Source organism: Loxodonta africana, chromosome 13, assembly GCF_030014295.1.
Source record: "Loxodonta africana isolate mLoxAfr1 chromosome 13, mLoxAfr1.hap2, whole genome shotgun sequence".
NCBI lineage: Eukaryota > Metazoa > Chordata > Mammalia > Proboscidea > Elephantidae > Loxodonta > Loxodonta africana.
Genome location: NC_087354.1, coordinates 93,776,559 through 93,786,546, shown reverse-complemented (window position 1 = coordinate 93,786,546; position 9,988 = coordinate 93,776,559). Strand labels below are relative to the sequence as shown.

The following is a 9,988-nucleotide window of genomic DNA, read 5'->3' as shown; positions in this document are numbered from 1 at the left end:
ATGAGTTCATTGCCACATAGAGTTTTTTGAGGCTGTTAACATTATACTTCTAGGTCTAATAAGCCACAAAAACAAAGGGCACAGGACAACCATTTAAAAGCCAGTATGGCAACCACTATACACTAGACGATTAAAGACTGTTGTGACAGGACAAGCTGGGTGTGAGACAAGCCAGTGCATTAGGCCACCTGCTGGCCTCAGGCAAACACTCACACAAGAAAGGTCCACATTGGTCTAAGCAAAACCCATTCCCAACCCTGCAGCAAAATCCCTGATAGGACTTTATTAGAATCTGGGAGAATCAAGGATTCAACCCGTTAAGTTTAAACTCATTTTCTCTTCTTAACAGCCATTCAGTCTTGAGTGCAAATTTAGATTTTGACAGCAGGTGCAGTTTACTGTTTAGTACGATGGGAAAAGCTGGCTCTAAAGACTTGGCAGGGCTGCCTTCAGGCGCCTAAGCTGCTTATATGTACAAACATTTTGGCTAATGCACTTGCCTGTTTTTGGAGCCTGGCATGCCTTTAAAAAAGACAGTGTAGGGGATAGGTGGCCTTTATGGGGTTCCTTTGAACTAAATAAACTAATTTTCCTGCACAGTAAATTAGAAAATAATCAGGCAGCTACAATGGGATGCCTATTTTGATTGGCATCTAATGGCCTCCAAAAGACGTCACATCAGTAAAATTGCTTCTCTGCAAGGTACCATTTCCAAATTAACTAAGCAAAATAAGGAATTGCAATGTCAAAATTCATCCCTTACTCCCTCTGTTCCATTGCCAGCTGCTACTCCTTTACATTCATCTTTGCTTTCTTATTCCACTGATAACACCTTATCTGATCTCCCTTTCTTTACAACAAAGTCAGCCGATAAACCTGTCTGAAATGTCTTTTAAAATCCGATGTAGCACAGACACAAAACAACTTTCCTGTATTACTTTTCTCCTTTGTACACATTCAAAATTGCATAAAATTGTGATAGATTTTCTTCTGTGACAATTCAGAAGGAATGAAACCAAAGTTTCACCCTCTTCTTAACATTCTTGATAAATGAGCTTGAATTTCTCCCTATCAGAATGCCAGTTTGGGATTCTTATTTAAAAACACTATAAGCTGAATATACTAGAAGTAATTTTAAATTCCAGTTATTTCTTTAGGAAAAAGGATTTTCCATCTGCTCTTTTTCCTTCCACTTAGAGTAAATGAGTTTCTGTTTGTGTTGTCTCTACTTTTTTCTTTTGAGGAACTATTGTTTGGTAGTCAGATTTGTCAGAGGGTCTGAGATCCCTTCATCTGAGGCTCTGGCAAGTTAACAAATTTTATCTAGAACCTGTTTTTCCATTGACTTGTGTCGATGCTACCAAAAGTTGCTAGATGCATTTCAAGAAACTAGGTTCCCCATATGTGTGTCTTGTTTGGTATTGCCTAAGCCAGGTTTTTGAACTGGCATCACAGACAAGTGAATTTATGTGAGCTTTGTCTTATTCTGAGAACTTGCATCTAGTTTAGAGCATTTGTATCTAGGTTTCTGTCTTGTATTAGGTTAAAGGCCATGGCTGGTGTTTTTCATGGGGCTGTCTAAAATTTCAGTTTTCTCTTCCAAGAAAGTCTGCTTCTTACATCTGTCTTATGATTTGGACTTTTAGTAGATACTCTGAGGAATTTTTATTTAAATTGGTCTATTTGAAATACACACAAAAAAGACAGAATTTTTTTAATTGTAAAAAGCCCTTAAAAAGAGACAAATTACTGTACATTGCTTCTCTAAAGGACCCTATAAAGCAGGCAAAAATGGGGTTGTGAAAACAGGATATTTTCCTACCTCTGGATGGTATTATTAAAAACCAGATTATAATATTCCTTTAGGAAACTTTATTTGTTCAGTTTAGTGAGAAATAAGCACTTATATAAATTTACTAGTCTGAATATTTCAATGAATTAATGAAAGTAAACTTGTTTTGACAAAGACTTTTATGTCCCGTAGTGTGTGTGTGTATATATATATATCTTAAAAGCAAAACATTCCCAAGTAACTTAAGCTAGGTATTGCATGAAATGTGTTTTATTTAAGGAAAAAGGGAAATTTTGTCTTAAAATAAAATTAGTAGTTCTAGAATGAGAAAGGGGAGGCATAAGACAAGATTAGGGGGAAAATGGATATCCAAGGATTAATGCATTCATTTACAAAATTACTAAACAGCTTGAGTATTTACTGGGTAAAATAAAAGGCTATGATATACAAAAGGTAAAACTATTTACTAAGAGAATAGTAAATGGGAAAGAATTTGGTTATATTTTATATTTCAAAATAACTAGACCAAATTAAACATATGTAAATTAACTGAGATGACCAATTCTTGTCTCTGATCATGAGCCAAAGATTGGGGGTGGTGGAACAGGATCAGGTATCCTCGTTCCCAGTCTTTGAGGCCATGTAGCACCAGGAAAGCTTTTAAAGGATCCCTCCCAACTAGAAGAAGACTTTTCAAGACAAAATAAAACAGAAAAAATGCTGTCCTACTACAATTATCAGAAATTGGGTGGCTCACCATCAAAGGCACTGTAAACAAGTTGTCTCTGTTGTAGACGAATTCTTAGAAGTGAAAATAGAAATCATAATGAGACACAGCTAAAATGAAATGATAAATGTTTGAATGAAAATATAGATCATTTAATCAAAATTTATTTCAACACTAATTATGTTTTGAGGTATATAGCCTTAAAACAACTTGCAAGATCTTTAGGTAACTTAAAACAAACTTACTGATATTATATTCACTTAATATTCAAGTTGATATACTTTTCCTTTTTATGCCTTACAGAAGGGATACATATATTTGCATCTGCTGATGAATGTGTTCATTATTGTCACTTGGGGGGTTGTACTATATGAGATATGCAACAAAAGAAAAAGTTTAAAAGATTTATTAAAAAGGGAATTTATTTGATATGTCAAAGATTTTATCTGTCTAGCTACATGTTTGATGAATTAATTTACGGGAATGTTTTTTTTTTATTGTGCTTTAGCAAAAGTGGAAGGCCTGGTGGCATATTGGTTAAGTGCTATGGCTGCTGACCAAAAGGTCAGCAGTTCGAATCTGCCAGGCATTCCTTGGAAACTCTATGGGGCAGTTCTACTCTGTCCTATAGGGTCACTATGAGTCAGAATCGACTCAATGGCAATGGGTTTTGGTTTGGTTCAGTGAAAGTTACAATTCAAGTCAGTTTCTCATACAAAAACTTATATACACATTCTTATGTGACCCTAGTTGCTCTCCCTACAATGTGACAGCACACTCCTCTCCATTCTGTATTTCCCATGTCCACTCAGCAAGCTCCTGTACCCCTCTGCCTTCTCATCTTGTCTCCAGACAGGAGCTGCCCACATAGTCTCATGTGTCTACTTGAGCTAAGAAGCACAATCCTCACTAGTATCATTATATATCTTATAGTCCAGACTAATCTTTGTCTTAAGAATTGGCTTCGAGAGTGATTTTATTTTTTGGCTAACAAAGAATCCGGGGGCCATGACCTCTGGGGTCCCACCAGTCTCAGTCAGACCATTATGTCTGGTCTTTTTACTAGAATTTGAGGTCTGCATCCCATTTTTCTCCTGCTCCATCAGAGATTCTCTGTTGTGTTCCCTGTCAGGGCAGTCATTGGTGGTAGCCAGGCACCATCTAGTTCTTCTAATCTCAGGCTAATGGAATCTCTGGTTTATGTGGTCCTTTCTTTCTCTTGGGCTCACGTTTTCCTTGTGGCTTTGGAGCTCTTCATTCTCCTTTGCTCCAGGTGGGTTGAGACCAATTGATGCATCTGAGATGGCCACTTGCTAGCTTTTAAGACCCCAGATACCCCTCACCAAAGAAGGATACAGAATGGTTTCTTAATACATTTTGTTATGCCAGTTGACCTAGATGTCCCCTGAAACCATGGTCCCCAGACCCATGTCCCTGTTACTCTGACCCTCGAAGTGTTTGGTCATATTCAGGAAACTTCTTAGCTTTTGGTTTAGTCCAGTTGTGCTGACTAGCCCTATATTGTGTGTTGTCTTTCCCTTCACCTAAAATAATTCTTGTCTTCAAATTAGTGAATATACCTCTCCCTCCCTCCCTTCCCACCCTCGTAACCATAAAAGAATGTTTTCTTCTGTGTATAAACCTTTTCTCGAGCTCTTATAATAGTGGTATCATATAATATTTGTCCTTTTATGACTGACTAATTTCACTCAGCATAATGCCTTCCAGATTCCCCACTGTTATGAGATGTTTCACATATTCATTGTTGTTCTTTACCGTTGTGTAGTATTCCATTGTGTGAATATACCATTAATTGCTTATCCATTCATCTGTTGTTGGGCTCCTTGGTTGTTTCCATCTTTTTGCTATTGATAACAGTGCTGCAGTGAACATGGGTGTGCATATATCTATTCTTGTGAGGGCTCTTATTTCTCTAGGATATATTGCAAGGAGTGTGATTGCTAGATCTTATGATAGTTCTATTTCTAGCTTTTTAAGGAAGCATCAAATGTGGAAAATACAAAATGGGACATTGCTGAATTTTGGGAAATGTAATTATTAAAAACATGACATGTCAATGCACTTACAGTCCCTACCTTATGAAACAAATACACATAACATAAGGCTACTACATGTTAAATTTTTTTAAATGACTTAAAGATCAATGACAGTCCAGAGATTGGAAGAACAAGATGTCTTTCAATAACACAAGAACATTTAATTTGTGATGTGATCACTTAGTCAAGGAAGGAAAAATTGTGGTTGAGAGGAAGCCAAAGGTAACATTGAATACCGGGGTGTAACAGAGAATCAGAAATGAAGAGGGTCTCAGATATTGTCTGTGATAACAGAACATATTCAAATGTGATGCCCGCACTAGGGACTATTTTTTGAAAAGTAATTGGAGTGGAAAGAATTGGGGAAAGGATTGAGAAAAATATACATTATTGCATACTTCGCATGGTATATCACATAAGCAGTAGCCAGAGAGAAAATATTACTATTCCTACAGGTAATAGGAAGAGACTGAAGTGAGAATGGAGAGTGATCCACAGTCAGAAATCACAGCTCTTTACTCACACAAAATGCGAGTGCTTAGCTACAAGTGACTTTAGTCTGAGTAGCTTGAAAAAAAAAAATTATAAAAGTAAGAAAAACATGAGGTAGCTGATGAGAAGATTAATGGGTGCATGTGTGTGTCAGAAGATATTTGTAGTTTTGAACGTGATAAGGTTAAGTTAGTAGGAATATAATAACCAAATTAGATATCTATTGTCAGAAATGCTGAAAAGTAAGTCCTTGCCTTGAATGAACAGGAAAACTGAAAATGGATGTGGTCACAGGAAAGGGAGAGAAGCAGAGAAATATAGAGTAAGTGGAAACCAAAGTTGAAGAAGAAGAAGAGCAAAATGATCAAGCTAAGGAGTCATATCAGGATAAGTGTTAGGCAAATAAGGTAATAAAGTAAAAGCAAGATGAATTAGAAAGTTAGATACAGATATAGAAACAAATAAAAATGAATGCATGTGTATATATATATGATATATGTGATATAGATCTATATGCGTATAAGTATACATTAGGTATAGGTATGTGTATGGCTATGAGTACAGAATGTGACCATATATCCAAATTTACTTAAGAGACACACAATTTATACCTCTTAAACCATTGCAACTGTTAACAGTTCCCTAATTACAAAAAAAGTCTATTTTTGTGATAAATTTTATACTCCCTGTGGATAGTGGTATAGTTGTATAAATAGTTATAAATATAGATATACTTATGCGTGTGCTTATAAATTTCTATATATATGTAACTATGTCCTCTCTATATCAATAGAAAATTATTCTTTCTATGAATTCTTCCAATCCTTCCTATAAATTCAGTCTAAGTGTGTAACATTGTCTTAAAATCATGTTTGTCCTAAACAGATCTTATGAAATAAAATCTTTATGAGAGCTCTTTTCAACTCAGTGCTTCTCAGGCTGTAGATGATGGGGTTTTACATGACCCATTCAACATTGAGATGAACCTGTCTCCAGCTGGGGAGTTGTAACTGGAAGAGAGGTGGATATATGTAAATATCATTGTATCACAGAACAATCAAACAACAGGAGATAGGAAGCACATGTGGAGAAGTCTTTTGCTTGCCTTCCATTGACTGTATTTTAAGGATGGTGGATAAGGTGTAGACATGAGAGACCAGTGATCAGGAAGGCGCTGATACCCAAGACATCTCCTGCCACTAAGAGAAACTTTTCTGCCATGTATGTGGAAGAGCAGGACAGTGCCACCATGGGAAAGATGTCACAATAATATTGGTTGACCTGATTGGACTTACAGGAAGACAGGCAGAACATGAACACTGTGTGCAGAAGGGAATTCACAAAATCTGCTGCCCAAGCCACAGCCATGGGATGGAAACAGGAACCATTTTTCACGATGAGGGTATAACAAAATGGGGAAACATATGGCCGCATATTGGTCATAAGCCATGAGGATGAGAAGAAAGACTTCAGTCCATGCCAGAGCCACCAGGAAGAAAAGATGCATAGCACACCCAACAAAAGAAATGCGTTGCTTCTCATTCAAGAGGTTCTTGAGCTTCTTGAGAACAGTAGCTTATGGGTAGAAAATGCTTAAGAGAGACAAATTTGCCAAACAGAGTTATCCATGGGTGTGCACAGCTTTTTCTCAGCCCCAATGGCAAGGAGAACAGCCCCATTTCTCACCAAGATGAAATCCTGTATGGCAGCAAAGACCACAAAGAGACCGTAGTGCACCTCTAAGAGCTCAGACAGCCCAGTGAGGATGAACTTCGTGATGGCGGTTAGACTGTAGTCATCCATTTCCTCTCACCACAGGGGTCTTTCTGTAGGGAATGAAACCAACACATACAGGTTAGGTTCAGCTAAGGAGACCAGTGATGAGATACACTTAGCAAATTGTGTTTTGTTGATGAAATTAATTAGGATACCCCAGTACCAATTGCCATTGAGTCATCCTTTTTTTTAAATTGCACTTTAAGTGAACCTTTACAAATCAAGTCAGTCTCTCACACAAAAACTTATAGACACATTGCTATGTACTCCTAGCTGCTCTCACCCTAATGAGACAGCACACTCCTCCTCTCCATCCTGTATTCCTTGTGTCCATTCAACCAGCTCCTGTCTCCCTCTGCCTTCTCTTCTCGCCTCCTAACAGGAAGTGCCCACATAGTCTTATATGTCCACCTGAGCCAAGAAGCTCACTCCTCACCAGTATCATTTTCTGTCTTATAGTCCAGTCTAAACCCTGTCTGAAGAGTTGGCTTTGGAAATGGTTCCAGCCTTGGGTTAACAAAGGGATGGGAACCATGACCTCCAGGATCCCTCTAGTCTCAGACCATTAAGTCTGGTCTTTTTTTACCAGAATTTGAGATCTGCATCCCACTGTTCTCCTGCTCAGTCAGGGAATCTCTGTTGCATTCCCTGTTAGGGCAGTCATTGGTGGTAGCCAGGCACCATCTAGTTCTTCCGGTCTCAGGGTGACGGAGTCTCTGGTTTCTGTGGCCCTTTCTGTCTCTTGGGCTAATCTTTACCTTACATGTTTGGTGCTCTTCATTCTCCTTTGCTCCAGGTGCGTTGAGAACAATTGATGCATCTTAGATGGGTGGCTGCTAACGTTGAAGACCCCAGACACCACTCACTGAAGTGGGATGCAAAACGTTTTATTAATATATTTTGTTATGCTAATTAACCTAGACGTCCCTGAAACCATGGTCCCCACACCCCTGTCCCTGCTACTCTGACCTTTGAAGCATTTGGTTGTATTCAGGAAATATCTTTGCTTTTGGTTTAGTCCAGTTGTGCTGACCTCTTCCGTATTGTGTGTTCTTCCCCTTCACCTAAAATAGTTCTTGTCTACTAATTAGTGAATATTTCCCTCCCTCCATCCCCACAGTGTAATTATCAAAGAATATTTTCTTCTGTGTTTAAAATATTTGAGTTCTTACCATAGTGGACTCATACAATATTTGTCCTTCGCGACTGACTAATTTCACTCAGCATAATACCTTCCAGATTCCTCCATGTTATGTTTCCTATATTCACTGTTGTTCTTTATTTTGGTGTAGTATTCCATTGTGTGAATATACCATAAATTTTTTATCCATTCATCTGTTAATGGGCTCCTTGGTTGCTTCCATCATTTTGCTATTGTAACCAGTGCTGCAATGAACATGGGTGTGCATATATCTGTTTGCGTGAAGGCTTTTATTTGTCTAGGATATATTCTAAGGAGTGGGATTGCTAGATGGTATGGTAGTTCTATTTGTAGTTTTTTAAGGAAGCTCCAAATTGATTTCCAAAGTGTTTGTGCCATTTTACATTCCCACCAACAGTGTTTAAGTGTTCCAGTCTCTCCACAACCTCTCCAACATTTACTGTTTTGTGTTTTTTGGATTCATGCCAGCCTTGTTGGGTATCTCATTGTAATTTTGATTTGCATTTCTCTAATAACTAATGATCATGAGCATTTCCTCATGTATCTGTTAGCCACCAGAATGCCTTCTTTGGTGAAGTGCCTGTTCATATCCTTTGCCCATTTTTTAATTGGGTTGTCTTTTTCTTGTTGAGTTTTTGCAGTATCATGTAGATTTTAGAGATCAGATTCTGATCAGAATTGTCATAGCCAAAAGCTTTTTCCCAGTGTGTAGGTAAGTAATCATTTTACTCTTTTGATGAAGTCTTTGAATGAGCATAAGTGTTTGATTTTTAGAAGCTCCCAGTTATCTAGTTTGTCTTCTGGTGTTTGTGCATTGTTAGTAATGTTTTGTATAATTTTATTTTTTATGCCATGTATTAAGGCTCCTGGCATTGTACCTATTTTTTCTTCCATGGTCTATATCATTTCGGATTTTATATTTAGGTCTTTGATCCATTTTGAGTCAGTTTTTGTGCATGGCATCAGGTAAGGGTCTTTTTTTTTTTTTTTTTTTTTTTGCAATTGGATATCCAGTTATGCCAGCACCATTTGTTAAAGAGACTGTCTTTTCCCCATGTAACAGACTTTGGGAATTTGTCAAATACCAGCTGCTTATATGGGTTTACGTCTGTATTCCCAATTTCATTCCATAGGTCTATGTATCCATTGATGTACAAATACCAGGCTGTTTTGACTACTGTGGCAGTATAATAGGTTCTAAAATCAGGTAGTGTGAGGTCTTCCACTTTGTTTTTCTTTTTCAGAAATGCTTTTTTTTTTTTACTTCCCTGGGGCATCTTTCCCTTCCATATGAAGTTGGTGATTTGTTTCTCCATCTCATTAAAAAATGTCATTGGTATTTGGATCAGGATTGCATTGTATCTATAGATCACTTTGGGTAGAATAAACATTTTTACAATGTTGAGTATTCTTATCCACGAGCAAGGTATGTTTTCCCACTTATGGAGGTCTCTTGGTTTCTTGCAGTAGTATATTGTAGTTTTCCTTGTATAGGTCTTTTACACCACTGGTTAGATTTATTCCTCGGTATTTTAGCTTCTTGGGGGCTGTTGTAAATGGTATTGATTTGATGACTTTCTCTTCAAAGTTCTCTTTGTTGGTGTAAAGGATTCCAACTAATTTTTATGTATTTATCTTGTACCCTGATACTCTGCTGAACTCTTAGTTTCAGTAGTTTTCTTGAGGATTCATTAGGGTTTTCTGTGTATGAGATCACAGAATAGAGATACTTTTACTTCTTCTTTTCCAATTTGGATGCCCTTTACTTCTTGATCTAGCCTAATTGTTCTGGCTAGAACATCCAGCACAATGTTGAATAACAGTGGTGATAAAGAGCATCTTTGGTTCCCATTTTCAAGGGGAATGCTTTCATACTCTATTCATTTAGGATGATGTTGGTTGTTGACTTTGTATAAATGCCCTTTATTATGTTGAGGAATTTTCCTTCTATTCCTATTTTGCTCAGAGTATTTGTCACGAAT

The 9,988-nt window shown here is 37.4% G+C and overlaps 1 pseudogene; it reads right to left on the bottom strand.

Moving 5' to 3' along the window:
• Positions 1-5,934: 5,934 nt before the first annotated feature.
• LOC100654725 (olfactory receptor 5V1-like) lies at positions 5,935-8,121 on the bottom strand (annotated as a pseudogene).
• Between the last annotated feature and the right edge of the window lie 1,867 nt (positions 8,122-9,988).